The following is an 11,439-nucleotide window of genomic DNA, read 5'->3' as shown; positions in this document are numbered from 1 at the left end:
CAGCCAGTTACACAGATATTTTCGAATATCCGAATAATCTGGTTAGCAGCTAGCAAGACTCTTTTCCTCCAAAAAAAAATTATAAAACTGCTTTAAAATGAATTCTAAAGAGAATTTTTCGTGGCATCTGTACGTACGTATGTATCTCGCATAAGTCAAAAAGAGTAGCCTTAGAACGTTTAAATTTTGTATATAGGACTACTATAACATGTAGATGTGCCAAAGAATATAGACATTCTTTGGATGTGCACCTCGTATTTTGCTTGCAATCGGCCACGCCAAACATATATTTATTTATATATCCACTCTGTAACCCGGCTCAGTTATCTCAGTTTCTTTACTCTTTTGCTCTAAAAATGATTGAATTATGTTGTTTTTATCTTCAGGTTAAGGTTTTTATGCCTTTACTAAATCTGCATGCAATATTTTTAGAATTATTAATAATTTTAAAGTTGTTTAAGTGCTGCTAAGCCTAATAATTTTTTTCATGGCGGCCATTGCTTATTTACATTTGAAACAGCAGAGTAGTGGATTTGTTGCCAATCTAGAGAAACGTAGCTTCGCAACAACAAAAATAACGCCTTCATTTATTATTACGAATTAAATCATGCTTAATCGCTTCTGGAATTTTTTTGAGGAAATAAGTGTTTAAGATTTACTTCGTAATTTTTAATACAGATATTTTGAGTTTTTATGTATTTTTTCCTTGTCGCGAGGTGAGAACTGAATTAATTGAATCAGAAATACCCAATCATCTGTAAAAAATTGTTTCTTTTTTGTTTGTTTTCTTAATTCCTTTTATACATCGTTCTAGCTTTATTATAGTATTTGAATAGAACATGTGGCAACGATTAGATAATTCTTTAAATGATATAAATTTTGTGCATTGTGAGTTATAATATGAACGAAATATAATACTGTTCAATGAACCTAGCGCAAGAGTGTCGCTATGGTAAACAAATAGAGTGATTTTTAAAGAATGCATTTATTCTATTGTGGTTTATGCGCTGTCGGCGAAGTAGATTTAATTCAATCCATTAAGTTTAAACGAAATGCAAGAAAATATGCGTATAATTTAATATTCCGTACAAGGAAGTCATGTGGTGTACACATCAGATTTTTTTTATTTTAGTACACAAACGTTGAATAAATAAAGAAACATTTCTTACTGTCTTTGGTTATTGTTCTCGTTATTATAATGGTATTCTCTTTATTTAAGAAAACTGAATATAATTTAAATTAAAATAGTCATAAAATCTTTCTTATTTACTTCAAGTACAGAAAAATAATTTCTCAATAGGAATTTTTTTTTTTTTTTTTTTTTTTTTTTTTTTTTTTAACTTCAGCCTATTTTTCTGTTTAACAACTTTTTAAAATCACTTCATCATTCAAATAACTTAGCTCACGAATCTGAAAGTTAGCGCAAGGGGAAAATGGCTTTAAAAAAATTACTGTCTCTCTCTCTCTCCTTTTTTTTTTTTTTTTTTACTTCAGCCTATTTTTCTGTTTAACAACTTTTTAAAATCACTTCATCATTCAAATAACTTAGCTCACGAATGTAAAAGTTAGTGCAAGGGCAAAATGGCTTTAGAAAACTTACTGTCTTTCTCTCTCTCTCTCTTCCTTTTTTTTTTTTTTTTTTTTTTTTTTTTTTGAAAGCTTCATTTTGCATCGAATCACTTTCCAAATTTGTGGCCCTAAATATTATCGTACTGTATTATATTTAAAGAAATCAAATAATGAAGAATCCGCATGAATGTATATATGTTTCTCGCATTGCGAAAACAACAACTATACTTAGAGCCAACAAATTCCGAATAACGTAGTCCTCCACCCGAATATGGACACTTGGAATCCCGAATCTTGAATTTCGAATTTGTTTTATTATCTATTTCATATTCTTTAAACTTTAAACAAATTTTTAATTAAGAAACTTAAAAATTTCAAAGTGAGCAGTGGCATTACACTGTACGGAATAAAATATTTTTATCTCCAGCAAGCTAGACTGTCTAATATAAAATTTAAAAGCTTTCTGATTTATTTTTTTTAAATATTTATTTAATTTAATATAGTTTTTAGCAGCCCGAAGCCATTAATTTTATTTTGGCACTTCGCGCCGTCCGTTATAAAACGGTGTTCGCTAGTCAAACCGTAGCCACTAATTATTAGGGTCCTGCGGTATATTTAAAAATATTACATAATAAAGAATCTGCATGAATGTATGCATGTTTCTCGCATTGTGGAAGAACAACGGTACCTAGAGACATCAAATTTTGAATAACTTAGTCCTCCACTTGAATATGGGCATCTATTTCACATTTGGTAAAGCTTGTAGAGACATTAGGCTATTCCGAGACAGGAGATATGAAAAAAGAGCAATGCATTCGCCGGGACTCGAACCTCGGACCTCTCGAATAAGCCCTGAATGTGCTGACCATTACACCACGATGGATAAGAAAGCAAGAGAAATGCATTATATACTCCCATTTTTAAAGAGCGACTGGGGATTAGGGGACCCAATTGCCAAATCCTGGTAGGGGAGAATAATCATCCACCACCTTTTTCAGTTCGGGGGCCACTGTTAGAACATTAGGTTATTTCAGAACAGAAGACAAGAAAAATGAGCACTGCCTTCGCCGTTACACGAATACGCTCCGAGTGTGCTGGCCATTGCACCACGAAGGCAGGAGAAATACCTTATAAACTTTAACCAATTTTTGATTGAAAACCTCAACGATTTCAAAGCGAGCAATGGCAACACTATACGAAAGGAAAAAATTATCTCCATCACGTGACACTATGTATCGGAAATTCTAAAGATATGCTCATTTTAAAATTATTTTGCGATATTGCTGTTGAATTGAATTTTATGGTTTAAGTGCAAAGAACATGATATTTAATAAATAAAGGTAACACACAAAACGTTAAAAAAAAGGCCCTTGTGGTGTTCCTTTGGAATATTAAACCTGAAAGCTTTCAAATTTTTAATTTTTAGCCCAAAGGAGCAATTAGCCCAGAACGGTTATTAATTTCGATTCGGCATCTGGCGTTGGTTCACTATAAAAGTCCGAATCACTTTTGAAATTGTCACCACCAAATAGTAGAGTCCTGCATTATACTTAAAGAAATTAAATAATGAAGAACCTGCATTAATGAATGTATGCATATGTTTTTCGCGTTATGGAAAAACAATGGTACCTGGAGACATCAAATTTTGAACAACGTAGGCCTCCACTTGAATGTGGGTTTCTGGAAGCACAAATTTAGAATTTGGTTTTTTATCTATTTCATATTTTGTAAAACTTTAACGAATTTTTGATTAACACACTCAACGATTTCAAAGACGTTCCATTTACATCGTACGGATATTACATGGTATGGATAAAGTACGGATATTTTATGCGCTAGGTTTCTTTACATTTCTTACTGGTATTATGTTGGCAGCGTAGCAACGCAAAGACATTACAATGTCTAACGGTACTGAATTTGAATTCCTGTATTATTTTTCAAATTCCATTTTGGATCCCCTGTGAAAAAAAACGCCTCTGTGGCCGTAATATAAAATCTGAAAGCTTTAAGATTTTTTTCTCTGTTTTATTTTATTTTTTATGTTATTATTATTTTAAGGGGATATTAGTCTCGCAATAGGATTTTGCACTGGTTCACTATAAGCGGGGCATCACTTTTCATATTGTTGCCACCAAATGTTATCGCCCTGCATTATTTTTAAAGAAATAAAATAATGAAGAACCTGCATGTGTTTATGTATTGTAAAAACACGACGGTACCTAAAGCCATGAAATTTTGAATAGCATAGTCCTCCACCCGAATATGTGCAGCTGGAAGTTCGAATTTTAAATTTTGAATGTGTTTTATTATTTATTTCATATTGTAACGGATTTTGTATTTATTTAACTATTTTCAGTAGAATTGTACTTAAAATTGTTTTATTTCCCCCTGCAATGCAGCGTGTGACGAGTCTTAAGAGAAAGCTACGCCGAAAAAGTAAGAATACAGGAGCACGCGCGTTTAATAACTAGATATCTTGCAATTTATATTTAAATTGAATAACGGTAATTGTGTGTTAGTTGTAACTGTTATTCTACTCTTTTGCTTTCCAGAAACCTCCAGAAAATACCAGAAGCTTCTTGTGACTGATTAAAAAGCTTTAAAAAGCCGGACAGAAACATCTCAGTTCAGTTGTTTTAGTGAGCTTGTAGAGACATTAGTTTAACTGGAAGCAAGAGAGATTGAAAAATTAGTAATCGCCTTCGCCGGGAATCGAACCGCGGACCCCTGGAATACCGGCCCAGCGTGCAGAACCACTACACCACGAAGGCACGCTAGGAAAGTTGGAGAAATACCTTATAAGCTGTTTTTGTTTACTTAACTGCATCGGATTAGCTTTCTCTGCGCTTTGAATTGTGTTCTATTTAATGTTTTAGTAGTTTAAAATATAACTAATGTGTGATATAGTACGAATAAGTATGAGCAGGGGCGTAGCTAGAGTTCCCAGCGCCCGGGGACAATTGAAGAATTTGCGCCCCTTCCTGTGTGCCAAGAATGGAAAATATTTCATTAAAAATTTCGTTGCATCAATTTGGCGCCCCTTGGATGCGCCCGGGTAGCGTAATGGCAGACTGCACATTGAGTTGAACAATGTTAAGGAAATTTCGCTTACTGCGCATGCTTGATGGTGGTCCTTTGACGCGGGGAGAAATATTGGCGACTAAGCAACCCTACGCTAGCTTATTCGTGATCACCATGGCTGTCGAGTGTGTTCGAATGATGTTTACAACTGCAATGTTGTGGAACTTTGCTTATTAGTTATTTTAACGTCCCTACCGATTGCACTTGCTTATTTTTCTAATATATATTTCATCATAATTTGTCAATAACAGTGCATTTAATATTTGTTAACATATGTTCGTAATAATTCGTTATTTAAATGTAATTTGTTTACATGTTATAATTCAGTAATTGTAAACTGGAGTATCTCGCTTAGTTTGTTAGCGTATATTCGCGTTTTTATTTTCTCATTTCAAAGAATTTAATAACTAGCATTAAAGAGTTGTAAAATTTCTTCAGTGTTATTTGCAAGCACTTGTTATATTCCTCAGTGTTTCTTTATGTATGTACGAATGGAACGTATGGTAAATCCCGAATTGTTTTTATTGCTTAAAAGTATAATGAATAAATTTTCAACTAATATATCCTAAATTTCAGTCTTTTTCTGAAAGAAAATTTGTACAGATCCAAAGGAATGTGCAGAATTTCATAAGTATTATATTTTACATTTTGAATGCAAATACTGCTTCACATTATTTCGCGATAATTACAGCTTTCTAGTTGTTTGAGCAGTACAGCAAAAAATAGTATTTTAACACAGTAATTAATTTACATCTACATTATACTCTACGAAGATTTAAACGCCAGATTTGTTTACAATCAGATGGCGGTACATCTACCACATACCGTATTTATCTTCTTTTCAAATCGCGCCGACATAGTAATTACGCCAAATTGTTTTCTGGGCATGCGCAGTATGCGACATTCGTTTAACACTGTTCAACTCAATGTGCGGTCTGCCTGCCATGCCCGGGTACAGAAGTCCCCGCTTACCCTACCCTAGCTACGCCACTGAGTGTGAGGAATTTGTTTTATTTATTGTAATAGGAATAAATGGATGGAATAGGAATAAATTCGACAATGGTTCTGTTGTCCATCTTTTTGAATTTTTTTCCGCGTATCCAAATTTTGTACATATAGTATCAATTGTAGATTTGAGTAAATGGTATTTCTAGCGGAAATCCATTTGTCTGCATCCATTTTGATTTTTCGAATAGCATTAGCCTCACCTTCGCTTCAGAAGGTTTTTGTTTACAGCAGACTACCCGCATGAATTTTTGACACAGAAACAGGATGCAAAGAGAATGTCATATCCATCAAGAATGTATGAGTTTTGCTTCTCTGGAAAATATGAAAAGGAAAGTACTAGTAACTTCATCACATGCATCTCTTAACCAATGTACAGTGAAGACACAATCATTTTGCCCCGGGATAGGTATGTTTGCAACACAATGATTCGGAATATCTTGCAAAAGACCTATGGAATGCAAAATCCCTATTGGCAGGCTTAGAACTTGAAGAGCATTTATATGCTCAAACAAAAAAAGATTGACAAGGTCAAAACTTTTTATTCTTTTGAAGAAGAATCAACTACAAAACCGCAGCTGATAAGATTCAATGCTTTCTTTTTCCCCCGAATTTCAAAATTTCCTTAGACACTTAGAACTTTAGGCTGGTATCAGCGTGAATTTTATCATGCTGTTACTAGCACATAGGGTAACCCTAAACCTACAACGTATCCCTTTTTCCTTCTTTTCTGACGCACTGGAGAAACGGTGTAGCAGCAGGGTGCCTGGGTCAAAGACCCTCCCCCCTTGTAGAACGGATATGTTATTTCGAATACTGTCATGTAACTAGTAATTGTTACGAAATTGTACAGACGCGGTAAGAAATTTTAGGGTTGCCATAAAATGGCAAGGGTAGGCAGGGTTGCCACATTTGGCGAGAAATCGCCCATTTGACGACAAAATTGGCGGTATGCCATGGACGGATGGAGAACCTTCTGGAACGAATTCTTACCGGTTTAGCCCAGAATGTTCTCGAACACAAGCCGAAAGCTATATAAACCCTGCTGATCCGCAATGTGTGTTAGTGTGTCTCAAGTAGTTAGACCGTGCCGAAACGATCGAGTTGACAGTCGGCCAGCGAGTGCCGAAAGGGTCGTCCAGTGCACCGAAAGAGTCTATTAGTGTATTGTCGAGAGAGCGTGTTGAGCTCCAGGAACAACTGAACCGAAGAGTCGGGAGCTGTGCTCTGTGTGTCGTCAAGTGCATCGCGAGTTGTAGCGTGGAGAGTCTCGAGAGCACGTGGAGTTCTGAGAACGACCAAGCAGAGTCGGGAGCTGTACTTTAGTGCTTTGCGGTAAAGCTGTCTCCACCGTGATAGCCTGATAACCTGGAGGCTGTGTCGCTGATCGTGTCAGCGTGTTTATAGTAGTTCATCGACGACTGTAAAAACTTGTTTTGGAGCTGTCCTGACAATACTGGCCAATAAAGTGTGTTTCGATATTCCATCAAATGCTGTCGTTATTACTCACTCCAAATCCACACGAACCCGTAACGAACGTGCCGAAGAAAGAAAATAACATAACAACTGGTGTCAGAAAACTAAAACGCAACAATATATTTAGATTTTTTATATATATGTATAATTAAATCATGTTTTTTAACATTTTTTAAAGTTATAAGAATAGATATAAGATAAGAGATAAATTAAAAGATAAATTTCTAAAAAGACTAAAGTGTGCGTCAAGTTTCAATAGACCTGAAGTGCTATCTGGAAAGGCCGAGAAAGGAGGAATGAGCTGGCTATAGCCTGATGTACAAAAAACATTCATATAAATAATAGGCAAAGTAGTGTGAGTCTCTTGGTGCACTAGTAATAATTAAGCCTTAAATCTATAATACAATATTAAGAGGTATATAACAGATTAAATAAGATTAGAATATGGGTACTAATTATGGCCATAGGCCGTTTACTAATATTTAGGTCATTAAAGTCGTAATCGTAAATCCTTATAACTGGGTTGTTGATTGGCATAAAAGTTCTGGGCGAGCCGGCAGTAAAAACACTTAATTTGTTCTACACCCAATTCTTCATGTAACTTTTGATTTCGAACGTACCACCGCGAATTGGTAATCTGTCTTAGGACACAATTTTGTGCCTGTTGCAATTTTTTTCTATAAGATTTGCATGAATATGCCCAGGCAGGCATAGTATAGTATGGAACGCAATACGGTTTTATAAATAAGCAACTTGTTGTCTATTGAAAGTACACTGTTTCGAGAAATTAAGGGGTGAAATAAGTGACTTTACTAACTCCAGAGTCGTAGCTAGGGTTTTCAGCGCCCAGGGACAACTGAAGATTTCGCGCCCCCTACTGCTTATCAAGGATGGAAAACATTTAATTCTAAAATGTCGTAACATCAGTTTGGCGCCCCTTGGATTCTGCGCCCGGGGACAGATGCCCCCCTTGCCCCCCTTGCCCCCCTCTAGCTACTCCCCTGACTAACTCGAAACTGATTAAGGATAGATGTTATGTTTGGGTACCATAATAGAGTTTTACTGCGGATCAACGATTATTCAACTACCCTTACGTTGTAAATTGTTTAAATTAAACCAAAGCATACCATTAACAGTAATCGAAGGACACCGGTGTCCATAAAACCCGTATTGACTGGTGATCTATGATTTTTCAATTACCAGAGTTATGTAGTCCTGTCTGATTCTGCTTAAACAGGGTTGTCTCTTTACCATGTTTTGTTCAAGCAGCACTAAAGTACGACGTGATAAGTACTTATAGCGCTGTGACAATTAGTTTTAAGCCTTTCTAAAAGTTAACTTATGTTAACTATGCAAATCGCGAGCACGTTAAAGGAAAACTAAAACGTTGATTGATTAACTGCTACTCTTGCTTCAGAAAAAGAATGCCGCGTGTTGGATTTCAAAACAATGTAGTTTGTACTTTCTGTTTACTTTCCTTTAAATTATACTTATAATTTTACAATACTTATTACTTTTACTTTTTAGCCACTAATAATTGTTGTTAGTTTGATTTCTTGAAAGTGGCAGCAGAGCAATTTATAGAATTAGGAAAATACGTTTCTGTAGTTAGTTAGGCTTATTGGATATTAATTGTATGTTATATACCGGAGTGATGTTTTATTAAATAAATGAATACTTTAGAATATAGTAGTCTCTTTAGAGTCCGTGATACGCTGGTAGCGTAAGAGTTTGACGCGTAAGCGAACACCGCGTGCTGACTCGAAAATTCATAGCTCAAATTGAGTTATTTTTCAACCAGAAAGGTATCCCCCCCCCGAGTTGATTTCAGGCGGAATACGGTCAGCTTTTTATTTAACTGTTAAGTATTTTAGTTAATTATATAAAAAAAACTACATTTATTCAAGTTTTGGTATTTAATAATATGTTCTACACTTTTTTCGTTGTTTAATTTTTAAAATATTCCAAAAAATAATCTAAATCTAAAAAAAAAGTGCATATATGTTATTTATTTCGGTTTGGGAAAGGAACGGGTTGAGAACCACCTGCTCTAATTCTATTTGTCGGTGACTGGAGTATTTCCTCTGCTTTACGAGATGGTAAGTTACTTAAAGCGCTTAGTTGGCAAAAAAGAACTGGATGCGAAGTTAAGAGAAATTGGTTTTATAAAATGGCAATTCTCAACAAGTCATAAGAGCTTCAGATTTGTAAATATGTCATAGAAAGTTTATTGCTATACTGCAATGTTATTGTGGGGCTCTTCTGTTTAAGTAGTGCTTTGCAGAGCAATTACAGAGTTCTTTATGGAGCCTTAGAATGAATGGTATATGAAATGTGTCCTACGAAGGGGCTTTTCGATGGTGGAAAGAAGAGAAGGCGTGCTTTGCCTCTGCAGCAGCTGAAGTCGTCACACGTCTGCTGCCATCTACAGCACTAGGGGCCCACCAGCGGCCGAGCGGTAACGTCGCTGAACACTGGTAGTTCGGTCCGAGGTTCGAATCCCGCGAACGGGCTGGCTGCATGGGTGTTTTCGTGGTTTTTCTCATGTGTAACGTGTTGTAACAGCTTTAAAAAGTATTAAAATCTTGTAGTTTAAATAATTTAAATAGATGAAGATTAAGGTATTTGTGAATGGCAATATTTGAAACCAGACTCGAGTGTCACGTGCGACTCTCGCACGAAGAATGTAATTTATTTTTAGTCCAAAGGGATTTCAGTCCCGAAGGACTATTGCTTTCGTTTTGGCATTTTGCGTCGGACTCATAAACGTCGGTTCACTTTTCAAACTGTTGCCACAAAATGTTAGAGTCCTGCATTATATTTGAAGAAATTAAATAATGAAAAATCTGCATAAATGATTGTCTATTTCTCGCATTGTGATAAAACAACGGTACATAGAGCCATCGAATTTTGAATGACGTCATCCTACACCGAACATAGGCAAGTGGAAGCGCAAATTTGAAATTTAGAATTTATTTTATTATCGATTTCATATTTTGTAAAACTTTGACGAATTTTTGAGTAACAAACTCAACGATTTGAAAGCGAGCAATGGCAACAATCTCCGGGGGGTGAGGGAACAAAAAAAACCTTTTTATCTCCAGCGCGCGGAACTGTGTCTTGGAAATTCTAAAGAGAGGCTCATTTGAAAATTATTCTGCGACATTGCTATTGAACTGAAATTTATGGGTTAAATGCGAAGAACATGATATTTAATAAGTAAAGGTGGTTGGTTAACAAAACGTTAAAAAAAGGCCCCTGTGGACGCAATTTAAAATCTGAAACCTTTCAGACTTTTTTTTTTTTTTTTTTTTTTTTTTTTTAAAGCTCAAAGGGGCTTTGTCCCTGAAGAACTATTGTTTTCGTTTTGCGATTTTACGTTGCTTCACTATAAATGTCCGTTTCACTTTTCAAACTGTTGCCACCAAATGTTAGAGTCCTGCATTATATTTGAAGAAATTAAATAATGAAAAATTTGCATAAATGTATGTATATTTCTCGCATTGTGACAAAAGAACGATACATAGAGCCATCGAATTTCGAATAACGTAATCCTTCTACGAATTTCGGCATGTGAAAGCCCAAGATTAAAATTTGGAATTTGTTTTATTATCGATTTCCTATTTTGTAAAGCTTTAACGAATTTTTGATTAGCAAACTGAAGGTTTTCAAAGCGAGCAATGGCAACGTTGTACAGAAGAAACATTTTTATCTCCAGCTCGCCGGTCTATGTATCGGAAATTCTAAAGATATGCTCCTTTTAAAACTATTTTGCGATATTGCTGTTGAACTGAATATTATGGTTTAAGTGCGGAGAACGTGATATTTAATAAATAAATGTAACACACGAAATGTTAAAAGAAATGTTAAAAAATTTGGACGTAATTTAAAATCTGAAACCTCTCAGATTTTCTTTAATTATAAAAAAAAATGTATTTATTGTTTTAATGTCTAAGACATGCTTTATAGTGTTTTCGTTCTCCTGAAGTTGAAGATTCAATAAGTAATCAATTCACTAGTAATTGTGAATCTAGACGACACAGGTGTTACACCTGTCTTGTTAAGGCACTTGTTTAGGTACTTAAGTCGGGATAAAGATAAAAGAAAAATAACGTAAAGTTGTTTAATTTTATGGATGGAATGAGGATCCTAATGTTCTAAACGTGGATGAATTTAACGTTTATTAATTTGATAGTTACAGCTTGCAGAAAATTTGGAAAAAAAAAGACTTAGAAACTAAAATTTGGAAAAAAAACTTTTAGAAAACCGAAAGACTTAGAAACGATATACAGCCGTTCCCAATAATGT

This window comes from Stegodyphus dumicola, chromosome 11 (genome assembly GCF_044657685.1).
Source record: "Stegodyphus dumicola isolate Sdum_Otavi_A_Nest chromosome 11, ASM4465768v1".
NCBI classification, from domain to species: Eukaryota; Metazoa; Arthropoda; class Arachnida; order Araneae; family Eresidae; genus Stegodyphus; species Stegodyphus dumicola.
The sequence above is the reverse complement of the archived record's forward strand: the minus strand, read 5'-3'. Positions refer to the sequence as shown.